This window comes from Pyrus communis, chromosome 14, assembly GCF_963583255.1.
Source record: "Pyrus communis chromosome 14, drPyrComm1.1, whole genome shotgun sequence".
Classification (NCBI taxonomy): Eukaryota; Viridiplantae; Streptophyta; class Magnoliopsida; order Rosales; family Rosaceae; genus Pyrus; species Pyrus communis.
Genome location: NC_084816.1, coordinates 21,687,642 through 21,700,747, shown reverse-complemented (window position 1 = coordinate 21,700,747; position 13,106 = coordinate 21,687,642). Strand labels below are relative to the sequence as shown.

The 13,106-nt window shown below is 36.2% G+C and overlaps 2 pseudogenes; both read right to left on the bottom strand.

The window, feature by feature from the left end:
* Window positions 1-147: 147 nt before the first annotated feature.
* LOC137714583 (EP1-like glycoprotein 3) lies at window positions 148-895 on the bottom strand (annotated as a pseudogene).
* A 5,175-nt stretch (window positions 896-6,070) lies between these two features.
* On the bottom strand, window positions 6,071-6,553 carry LOC137714582 (epidermis-specific secreted glycoprotein EP1-like; annotated as a pseudogene).
* Between the last annotated feature and the right edge of the window lie 6,553 nt (window positions 6,554-13,106).

The window sequence follows — 13,106 nt, the reverse complement described above, 5'->3', positions numbered from 1 at the left end:
TTAATCCCTTTTAATAATAGAATATTGTTAATCCTTCCTGTGGAGTATGGAAACAACCGTTTATTCCATGAATTTTAAATTTCGAATTGTAGTACGGACATGTTTGAGAAATGCAACAAACAAAAGTAATCGGTCTAAGCCGAGGCATCAGTAATTAGGTGCCTTGATGCAAGCCACGTGAGTAGAATTGCAACTTTGTTCAGGTTTTGAGATCATAAGTTATCCACACCTTGATATGTTGGTTGTAGAAGTAGCCCAAACACTCCGAAGTGCACTTCTTAGCCCAATCACTCTCCTTTGTAGCAGGTCCTCTGGGGTACTTGCTCAAGAAGTGATCAACCCCTTCAACTTTGTAGCAGTGCAAGCTCTTTGCATAACTCAAGAAGTTAGCTTCTCAGGCTCAAAAGTCTAGCTCCAACCCAAAAATCCCTTAGAGGATGGACACACAACACATTGGCTGTCCTCGTAAAGACCGAAGTTCCCGCATCGCTCCGGCAACTGGTATTCACTTTTGCACGAATCTCTTTCGAATAGATTGAAGGTCACCTCCCATGCAACCCAATCCACATTTTCATAGTAAGTGCAAAGCTTGATGTTTCCGTCAATTCCAAGCCTGAGAAATGTCAATGTGCCGTTGTATTTGAGTCTTGCAACAAGGAGATTTTCAAAAGTTAAATGTCATAGGCATAACCAATCTGAGACCACGAGGAACAACTTAATGTCACAATGTCCAACGACCCCTTCTCAACAACCAGCCATTTGGGAGAATATTGGGTAGAGTAACGGCTTTGGAGAGCTCTTGCCTTACAGCATACATAGGAAATTCCTTATGCTCCATCACCAAGCTGTAAGGACCATCTGAGTTTTCTTTCACTAACAGCTGGCTGACTACCATTGTTGCGTGAGTCAATCTTGGGGAATAAGGAATGTAGAGTTATTTTTGGGCATAAAGTTATGTAACCAATATCCTCATGGATTTGGGATACTTGTTTCCTAGTTTGTAGGAGATTGTATAAGTTTATATATTCCTCTATGTGAGAAGAATAATATCATAACAATATTCACCAAAGCCTAGAATTCTATCTTGGTACCAGAGCAGGTTTCAACCTGTCTCTTCTCGAAAAACCCTAACCACGTATATACTCTAGCCGTCAAAACTCTAGTGTTCATCAAACCTTGAACCCAAAAATCAAAACCCTGTAGCCTTTGGAATCAACAAAGCTACAACAAAACCAAAACAACCTCCAAATCTGTCTGTGCAATGGCAGAGGTAAAAACTGGTGCTATAATTCCCATGCAACATGTGTATGCCTAAGGCGAATCTACCAACATCAATGCCATTCCATTCGGGTTTCGGTTGAGCGACTCGAAGTTCAAGGTTTGGTCGAAGATGATAGAGGTACACGTTTTAGGTCTCGGTAAGCAAGGTTATCTAAAGGGAAAAATCCCGACGATTGATCTAGGATAAGTGAAGTGGTCAACTGAAGATGCCATTGAGCGCGGGTGGTTGCCCAAAACCATGGAACCACACCTACTTGGCCTCTTTATAGACTTGCCCACGGCCAAAGATATCTAGGAGAGTGTCACCTAGATGTTTTATGATGGTTTTGATGAGTCATAATACTATGAACTCCAGTGTAAGACTACACGGACAAGACAAGACGGTCGTCTAATTAATATGTATTTCACCAGACTAAAGGGTGTGTGGCAGGACTTTGACAAGAGACGTCATCTCCGTATAGTGTATGGAGTGGATTTGAAAACTCGTAAAGAAGAACTTGCAAAGGATAGGGTGTACGATTTTCTTGCTGGATTAGATAGTGGTTTTAACTAAGTTCGGAGTGAGATTCTAAGGATGAAACCTATCCCCGGAATCGAAGAATGCTTCAATTTGGTACGACGTGAATCCTAAAGGTAGGCTACTATGATAAGAACAAAGACTACCATGGCAGTACCCCCTATGGCTTTGGCAACTAAGGCGCCTAGTTCTCGTCCACCGTCTAATGGAAACTCTTGATCATTCCGTACCCAGAAGGATATCGATAAAGACAAACTCCATTACAATCACTGTAATGGAACAATACACACTGAGGAGACCTGTTTTGAAATTCATGGTTACCTAGAATGGTACTGGGAAAGGAAGAATGAGCTAAAGGCACAAGGGAACAAATGGACAGGACAAGCCCGAGTGGCAGCCGCTGGACCAGGAGCAGCGTCAAGTGCAGCAGGGGGCCAAGTTGGGCCCAAAGCCTAATAGAAAAAAGGGTTACTACTATTGCAGCAAGTCAACCAGGGCCCAATCCGTCCAACCAAATGATGGCAGCCCAATATACAAGGCCAACTTCAGAGATAGTGTCCAAGGAAGATGAAACCGGTCTACTTCTATCCTTAATCAATCAAATTTCAATGGATGACAACTCGAAATATTTAGGTAAAATCAGTATTGTTTTAATAACATTCACCAAAAGAGACACTGATTGGATAATTGACTATGGAGTTACAAACCACATGACTTATGATGCATCATTATTTTATCACATGACTTCACCGTCTAAAGAAGATGTCATTGCAGCCAACAGTGATGTTGCTCCTGTAACGGGAGCGGGTTCTATTTCCCTTACTCCATCTTTTCTATTCACAACGCACTATTTATTCTGTCATTATCCAATCATCTACTTTTTGTTGGTCAAGTTACTGAGCAATTAGATTGTGTTGTTTCCCACTTTTTGCCTACTTCAGGATATCCAAAATCGGGCGATAATTGGGCATGTTACTAAGAGGAGAGGGTTATATTATGTGGATGTGTATCGGCAAGCCGAGTAAATCAAGTGCGCAGTAGCCATCCGAACAAGAATAAGACAATTTGGTTATGTCATGATTAGGGCATGCATCTTTTGGTTATTTGAAAAAATTGCTTCCATCTTTATTTCATAGCATTTCAAACTCCGATTTCCAATGTAATGATTGCATTCTTGCAAAAAATCATCGTACTTCTTATCATTTGAGTTTCAATAAAAGAATAGTTCCTTTTGAGTTAGTCTATTCTGATGTGGGGGGACTTTCTCCAGTAGCTATTAATCACGGGGGTTCGTTGGTTTGTTATCTTTGTGGATGACTGCACCAAAATGACATGGCTTTATACTATGAAACATAAAAGTGATGTTGGACAAATTTTTCACCAGTTTTACTGCATGGTTAAAATTCAATACTCTCTTTCCCTTAAGGTTCTCAAGTCATATAATGGCGAGGAATATCTCAATATTGAACTTTCTCAATTTTTTCAGGAACACGACATTCTTCATGAGGCTAATTGCCCACAAACCCCACAACAAAATGGTGTCGCGGAGCACAAAAATAGACATATTTTGATAACCACTCGAGCATTCCTCATTGGTGCACACGTTCCTCACTCTTATTGGGCGGATGCCGTCAGATACTCCGTTTATCTAATGAACCGAATGCCCTCTCGAGTACTTAATTTTCGCACTCCTATTGAAGTTTTTGCTGACCATGTGACATTACCATCTTCCCTTCATTTGTCACCATGTATCTTTGGTTGTGTGGCCTATGTGCACCTCCACAAAAATCAGCGTAGTAAGTTGGATCCATGTGTAGTTCGATGTATTTTTCTAAGATTTAATGGTCAGCAAAAGGGTTACTGATGTTATCACCCACCAACCAAGCGTATGTATGTCACCATGGATGTTACATTTTCCGAGCACGAGATGTTTTTTCTCACTGAACACACCTACTATAATCTTAAGGGAAGAGCACACATGAAGATTATAGTTGGATTGATCTTCCAACTAGGCAGGTGGATAGCCACTGTGAGCGTGACACCTGCCGTAGTAGCATTTGCTAGCTAGCAATGAGTTCTAGTGATCTAGCAATGGGTTTTAGTGATCGTGAGCCCAGCAACATGAGTGACCATAAGCCGGACAGCATGGTGAGCCCAATCTAGGCTTATTGAGTTTGGATGATCAAGCAAGTAGGCCTAATGGCTGAAGGCTTCTCTGAGCCCAGCGCACAAAATGGATCGTGCAACAGTGAGCTAGGACCTTTAACTCAAAGTTTGGACAGCCCAAACACTTCAAAAAATAACCATCATCTAGTTGTACCCGTCCATGTGCTTGAGGATATCCATGAGGTAAGTTTATCCCAATCTGACAAAGCTCATAATTTGACTAACATTGAAAGTACTTATGTATTGCCTCTTAGACAAAATCGTGGGAAACCTCCTGACAAGTATTCTCCGGGTGGAAAAGTTAAATATGCTATTGCAAAGTATGTTTCTAAGCATCGACTGTCTCTCAAGTATCAAGCCTGGTGAATACAATGGATGGAATCAAAATTCCAACCAAAAGTGGAAAAAGCTTTGTGGGATCCTAGATGGACAGAAGCAATAAAGGTCGAAATGATGGCCTTACAGAAAAATAGAACTTGGAGCATGGTGTTACTACCACAAGGAAAAAGACTAGTGGGATGCAAATGGGTGTTCACCATCAAACATAAAGCAGATGAAACCATTGACAGATACAAGGCAAGGTTGGTTGCTAAGGGGTACACACAGACTTTCAGAGTAGATTATCAGGAAACATTTACCCCGGTAGCAAAAATGAACATTATAGGAGTTCTTTTGTCTTTAGCTGCTAACTTTGATTGGCCGTTGAAACAATTTGATGTAAAAAAATGCTTTTCTACATGGAGACTTAGAAGAAGAAGTGTACATGGAGCTTCCACCTAGATATGAAGTGCAAAATAGAGTAGGCAAAGTATATAGACTGCGAAAGGCTCTTTACGGACTCAAATAATCGTTGAGGGCTTGGTTTGGAAGATTCACTGATGCGATGAAGAAATATGGTTACCGACAAGGAAATGCAGATCACACTTTGTTTATCAAACTCAAGGGAGGAAAGGTTACCTTGTTGATAATATATGTGGATGATATGGTAGTCACTAGTGATGATACAGAGGAGATGGAGAGACTACAGGTGTATCTTTCTTCGAAGTTTGAGATGAAAGATTTAGGAGGTTTGAAGTACTTCTTGGGAATTGAAGTTGCTCGTTCCCGGGATGGTATTTACTTATCTCATCGGAAGTATGTTCTCGATCTTTTGTCTGAGACAAAGATGTTAGCATGTAAACCAGCAGAAACACCTATAGTTCAAAATCATCATTTGGCGATTTACCCAGACCAGGTTCCAGCAAACAAGGAAAGATACCAGAGGTTAGTAAGAAGGTTGATTTACTTGTCTCTCATGAGACAAGATATTGCATATGTTGTTAATGTAGTAAGTCAATTTATGCACTTTCCTAGTGAGGATCACATGGCTGCAGTAATGCGAATATTGAGTTATTTGAAAGGTGTACCTGGAAAATGATTGATTTTCAGGAAACATAGGCATTTGGATGTAAAAGGATACACTGATGTTGATTGGGCTAGAAACATTACTGATAGATGCTCTACATTAGGGTACTTTACATTTGTTGCAAGAAATCTCGTGACTTGGATGAGCAATAAACAGAATGTGGTTGCTAGGTCCACAGCAGAGGCCAAACACCATGGTATGGCACATGGGATTTTTGAGTTATTATGGCTGAGGATTCTTCTTACAGAGATTGGGTTCAAGCCACATGGAGGGATGCTATTATATTGTGATAATCAGGCTGCGCGAGAAATAGCTAATAATCTAGTTCAGCATGATCGTGCAAAACATGTTGAGGTGGATAGACATTTTATCAAAGAGAAGTTGGATGTTAAGTTAATTGATATTCCATACGTAAGATCTGAAGACCAGTTAGCTGATGTGTTAACTCATGCGGTGGCGACAGAGTATTTCAAAACTCATTTAACAAGTTGGGCCTAGGTGATATCTACGCACCAACTTGAGGAGGAGTGTTGCGTGAGTCAATCTTAGGGAATAAGGAATATAGAGTTATTTTTGGGTATAAAGTTATGTAATTGATATCCTTGTGGATTTGGGATACTTGTTTCCTAGTTTGTGAGAGATTGTATAAGTTTATATCCTCTATGTGAGAAGAATAATATCATAACAATATTCACCAAAACCTAGAATTCTATCTCCATGTTCACTCCCCCGACTCGTAGAGATTGACCCACCAACTAAGTATATGCAGGGTAGTCAAACCTTGCCAAACAAAGTTCCGTTTGGGTCATAAAGCACCATGTTGCCCCGTCAGGAGCAACTTCAAGCCCACTGCGCCTTTGCTGGCAGAGTTGGTTTGCTAAGCCACTGAGCCATCAGCATCGGCCAATAAGGTTGCCATCCGTCCCAAACGTGAGGGTGGCATTTTCGCCACCTGGGTTTCCACGTTTGTCCTCCCTAACCCAACGAAAGAGTGATTCCGTATGTGGCATTACCCATTCGTGTGGCAAGAGAGAGAACTAGGGGTAGTGTCGTAGAAGCCAATGTTGAAGGGATCAAGTTACCAAAAAGCAAACTCAGTATGCACCATACTCTACAACATAATCCCCAAATTCTACTTCATTAACATGCCTAAAAGTTTGATCTGCGGGAACTTGGGCTTGAGAAATGAGCAAGGAGTGAAAAAAAGAATAGGGAGAGGAGAGCAATGTTGATCATAGGTGCATTACCTTTTATATTTTCATGTTAAATATTGTTTTGTAAAGGAATTGGTTTTTAAAACAACCTTGTTACTTTTCTTTTCTCTATCCAGCTAAGTTGTGCATTTACAACTCTCTTTTTTTTTTGGGGGAGAAATACGGAAGATTTTTTTTATGCAAGGCCAACTGAAGGAGAAAGTTAGGAGGTTGAAGATCATTGTGTACATATTTCATAATTTCTTATGGAGCCAAACATTCTAGTTTTGCAAGGTAATCCAGTGGAAGTTGCATTCCCGTCATAATTGTGCAGTTGTGGAAAATAAGGATTTGAAATCCTTCTTGATATTTCCTAGTAACTTGCGATATACGCCTGGAAAGCTAAGACATAGAGATAAAAGTTTTCTATTTTTTCCGAATTTTCTAGAAGATGGAACAACCCCAAACTAGCGTGCAGACATATGATATGTTTCTCAAGTCAAGAAGGATTTCTTTCCTAATTCGTGTAATTATTTGTTTAAGAATTTGTTTTGTTTTCAAAGAGTTTCTACCAGACTTTTTAGGGTATTTTCTAGTATAAATAAGGCATCTCAAGCTCTCTCTCTCTCTCTCTCTCTCTCTCTCTCTCTCTCTCTCTCTCTCCCCCTCTCCCTCCCCATATAACTAGACCATTATAGCAATTTGTGGAGAAGAGCTTCGTAACGTGCCTTGCCATGAATTTCGGGTTCTTTCTTCCTTTTATTTTTATTTCTATTTGTAACTAAGTTATTTTCTAAGGTTTATGATGGCTATGAATATTTGCGAAGTATTTTGGTAATTTCAATTCAATTATATGCCATGTCAAATATCAATCTTTGTAAGTATTTGATTCTACATTTGGATTTCTAATAAATGATTACCCTTAGAATTGTCCATCATTTAGGTTTATTGGAATTAAGATTAGGAAGGGTAGATAAACCAGTAAGGATGACCAATATCAAGTTAGTTGTACTTTGTTGACATGATTCTTTTGTTATTAATGGGTTTCTAGGTATTAGTTTTACGATAATGGTAGGGTGACCAACTTTTTATACCAAATTTGTAAACTAAATGATGTGGTGGTCGATGATTAGATTATTACTCAAGTGTTGATTAACGTGTTTATTTTATATTGATAATACATTATTTAGTTTACAAGTTTGGTTTAAAAATTTAGTATCCCTAATATTATTCTTAATTTTATATTAAACCAATATTTTTTTTTTTTTTGTCAAACAATAAATTATGTTAAATTAACCACTAATAGAGTTCGCACCACATTGTCATACAATGACTCTACATATTTTCACTATTATAATAAAAAACCACTTGCATATCACACCAATAATTCACCGTCGTGTAAATTTTTCTCTGCATTACGTACTCTCGTAAAACCTCACGTGCTTGCCGACATCACGGTGGGGCTCGCCAGCTACTGGACTTCACTTTCAGCTCCGAATCCTTTTTCTTTTTCGTGATAAGCACTTTTGATTTTTGGTGCGAATATAAGCACTTTTTTTGATAACTTGTCAACCAGATAAGCGTGGCTGATAAGTAGGTGATTAAAACCACGTCTTAATAAGCCGAAAGCCACCTCCGTGTAATTCATGCAACTTATCAATCACCGACCAATACCATAAGTCAAACTCTCAGAACGACGACTGCAGACATGCACGCATCTTGCAATTTACGAAAAAGCCACAAAGGTCGACGATTATTTTTAAAATATTAGGGCTTTTTTAATAAGAAATGTTTTTTTTAGTTTAAATTTTTTTTGTTTTGGTTCTAGAAGCAAAGAAAAAATACAATAATAAATGAGGAAAGGAAGAAGTAGAAATGAAGAAGTTATAAGAAAACAAAAACTTGGATGTGGGAATAACTCATAATTTTTTTTTTAATTTTTTTTTTTTTTTTACTTTTTGTGTCGTTCGTACACATTTCCTTCATGCTGTCCTTTTTCACCCTTATCAATTTCTCATTTCTTTTGCTTACTTTTCTTTTATCAACAAAACAAAACAAAAATTAAAAACTAGAAACAAAACAAAAATTAAAAACTAGAAACAAAATAGTCATCAAACAGATCATCCTGTGTTATTTGAACAAAGTAAAGACTACAATATTGATTGAGCAAACAGTTTTTTGGAAAGAAAAAAAAAATTTGACTGTTTCCTAAATAAGGAATCTTTGTTTTTAGAAACAAATCATTAGTTGATACGTTTGTATAATGAAAAAATCATTTTTAATAAGTTGCTTCAATATAAGCGTTGATCTATAATTTTCATATAAGTAGAATAGTTTCTTGAATGTTAATGTTGTGAGGCTGGAGAAGTCATACGACGCGTGTTCTATTTCATCAAATATATTCACGTATTAAACAATTTAAAGTAAACTTCCTTCAAATGTTAAAACATAAAACATATTCGCATCTTTAATATTTTTCATCTATATGACTGCCCTTTTAGCTCATGAAGTCAACATCAACGGCAAATAAAGCTATTCAATAAAGAGTATGCTACCCTTTTGAAAGGGAGAGAGGATCCTCGCATGATTCTCCAATCACATTTGTTCCTCACACATTGTGCAACCAATTTTTGTTATATATTGTTTATATTCAATTTTAAATAAAAAAATTTCAATGATTTCTGACCACACGATGTATGATGAACGAATATGATGTGAAGATTCCCAGGATCCTTACAGAGAAAATTCAGCGAGGTAAAGGATATGCAACTTTTAAAAAAAATAATAATAATAATAAATAAATAAATAAAATAAAAAAGAAGAAGAATGTGCTATGTCATTCTCAAATTTAATATTGTTATTATTATCCTTATTGCACTACAATACGTTGACTTAAATATGTTATGGTTAGGATTGAATGTCGTATAAGTGCACACTTATGATTTAAAAATCAAGCTAATAAGCAAGCATATCTCTTTTTTTCAAAATGATTGACTTTATAAATTCTAATGGTAATGTCACATCCTTCACCAAAATACTGAAAGAAATTCAGAAGCAATAAAATGACACTTCAAGTCGTTCACGAAAAAATGACATTTCAAGTCGTTCATGAAAAAATGATACTTTGAGTCGCTCACTAAATTGTGGTGTTTAAAGACTATTAGGGTCCGTTTGGTGAGTTGGATAATATTGGGTCTTAGAATAAGATTGGATTGGCAGGGACATGTAAGACATGATTTGTAACTCATGTAGAAGGATATGTTAGATAACCCACTATATTGTGGATTCATAACTTATCACGTTTAGTCATGCCCATCTCACATTTTGACATAACAAACAATTGACTAGACTCAAGTCTATTTTAATTGGTCACAACCTATCCTAACCAGCCCACAATCTGTAAAATTAATGTAAATGGATATGATGAACAATCTCGGCTTCTTTGCCGGTAGATTAACTTGTTATTTTTGAGGATGTCAGATGCATCCTGGTTTTTAATCCTATACTCAATAATAAGGTTGTTTTGTCGCAACATGCATCTTTATATGTGGTAAATTTTAAGCCTAACATATGGATAACACAAATTGAGTGACATGAAGCACATGTGGTTGTATGGCTTCACACGTGAGACAACATGATCTGACATTAAGAAGGAAATTGAGGTTTCACGTAAAACCAATTGGCAATAAAGGAAAGTAGCCAATTACTTATAAGCATATGCAAGGATTTGACAAACAGGTTTGTCATAATTGTGTCCTTTACATGTCATACTCGTTATCTTAATGGATTTTGTCGTGTCAAACCCATTAAGATAACGGATTTTTAACAAGCAACCTAATAACAACTCGACTCGTTAACAGGTCGTGTCGTATGTGTCGAGTTAATGGATCCTGCCAAACATTTTCATGTCCAGGGGCGGAGGGACCATAGGACCATAGTAGTCCTAGGCCTACCCTACTTTGGTTTATAAAAAAAATAAAAAAATAAAAAAAAATAAATTAGTACTATTTTTTTTTTTATCACTTTTCCATGACTTTTTCACTTAAATCATTCAAATTTCCTAAACAAAAGATCATGCCCTCTTTAAATATTATAAGGATATTTATGTAATCTAGTCTAATCCTAAAGCCTACCTATTTCAACTTCCAACACTTCTATTTCTTTTCCCAATACTAAAAATTAGTATTTTATCATTCTCCAAGTTTTTAACCGACTGCAGTCTGCCAGTCTGGGTTAGAGTTGATATCTGTATATTGCTTTTCGATCAATCTTCAATTTCTATGATCCTCAAAGGTATGAACTTCAAATCTCCAAAGTTGTCATTTTCAATTTTTTTGCAATTTGCTAATTCATATATGTTGTCATCTACGATTGTAAATTAATTTAACAAATTTTTTTTTTTTTTTTTTTTTTTTTGCAGATTAAAGAATTCCATTATTCCCTCATTCCGTCAAAGAAAAGACATTGATTAATTGGTCAACAACCCAAAGTATGTATTTTACTCGCAATTCCTCTTACAATCTTTTGTTTATAAATTATGATTAAATTGATGTCTTGCAATTTCTCTTAACTATTGCTGACACACCCTGTTTTTGATCGGTGTCATGCCTTGATTTCAGTCAGGGTGTGTCAATTGCCTAATTTGTTTTAGTTTGTACAATTAGCATATATATATATATATATATACTATGCAACGGTTTCAAAATATGAAAACTCGTCGAGGACAATTATTTTAATTATTGGGAATATGTAATATTATCAATGCTATGTTATTTTGAATTTTGGTTACTTTTCATATATATACTATGATGTTTTGGTTAATAGTTTTGTAACTACTACCAATTTTTTTTTTTTTTTTTAAAATATTTGTGAGAAGCCCCTCCTAATCCGAAATCCTGGCTTGGCCACTGTTCATGCTTACTGTCTAATCCTAGAAAATGGGTCGTGGTCTTGTCATTTACGTGTCATACTCGTTATCTTAATCGGTGATTTGAGAACGACTCAATTTGTTAACGGATTCTTAAAAGGTTAATCCGAAACATATTATTTTCATGCCGTTTTGTGTTGAGTTAACGAGAAAAAAAATATATTATAAGATGTTCTAACATCAAACCACATGGTAAGATGGAAGTATGATCCCAGACCGAATCACACGCTAGTGTGCACGATTAACCTGATTACTCGGATAATTTACTTGGACCTGATTCATCATTAAAAAAAGAAACAAATATTGAAAATAAAATAAAATAAAATAACAGAATCAGACAAATAAAAAATTGTGATGCAGTTGAGGCTCTCATGCGCAAGCCTGTTCATAGATTCGTGCAACATCATATGAATACAATAATTTTCAGTTGACCTGACAATGTGCGCATGCTCTTGTATACGTATATGTCGACAATATTAATTATTATTGGTCCAATACAAACTGTCTTACTTAGGTTTATTCAATTCAGCTGAGTAATTTGATCCAAAAAAAAAAAAAGTTGAGTAAAATAAGAGTAATGCTAAGGAAATTAAATTTTTAAATAAAATTTGAAAATTAAACTTGTAGATAAAATTTAAAAACTAAAAGACATAGAAGTTGATAATTGGTTTATTAGTTAAGCGTTGCTAAACGTGTTTATTTCTATTGGTGACATATAATTTAGTTTGTAAACTTTATCTCCAATTTTAATCTCTCTAGCATTATCCGTAAAATAAATAGAGAAATGCTAAAGAAACTTTCTCAAAGTGAGACTCTCTATGGACTTTCTGCCCCTTATGTTTTTCAACCAATTCTCGTGACAACTTTATAAAACATTGTGCAAAAACGATGGGGTGATGGAGAGTATATGAAAAGTCTCACCTTGAGAAAATCTTCTTAGCATTTCTCAAATAATTAAGCCGATTCATAGAAAAGTATTTTTATAGACTAGACGTGGAGGCTAATCTAGTTTATCCACTTAAAAAAGAGAGAGAGAGAGAGAGAGAGAGGATTTTTTTTTTTTTTTCAGCTCAGTACGTTTGTTTCACCGAATTATTTCAGACTGAACTAACTTCAAAGACTAAGTTGGATTGGCTTAGATTAGACTAAACTGGACTAACTTAGTGAAGCGTTTATTGCAATGTAGAACTAAAAATCAGAATACAAACAAAATATAATATTATATTATTTAACACTTATCTAATAATATTAATTTAACCCTTTTCTTTCTTTTTCCCCACTTTACCTCTCTTTGGAACCTTCTCCCATCTTTTCCCTCCGACTCCATCCATTCTCCCATTTCCTCCTTGTATTTCTTGCAAAACGCAGTCTTTCAAAACAAGGTCATGGTAGATCTTTCAAGACAAGCTCATCCTCTTCACCCTCTTCCCACTATTAGGCATCTCCACCTTCCTCACCTTTTTTATCCCAAAAATTTTTGAATCTCTCTCCTCCCTCTGATACATGCATCGACTTCTCCGTCTGCAATTCCAAAACAAGATAGCCATCTCAAAATTTTTTGGGAAAAAGGAAGAATGCTTGATGATCAACTTCTCCCATTGTTGTTATTGTTTTGCT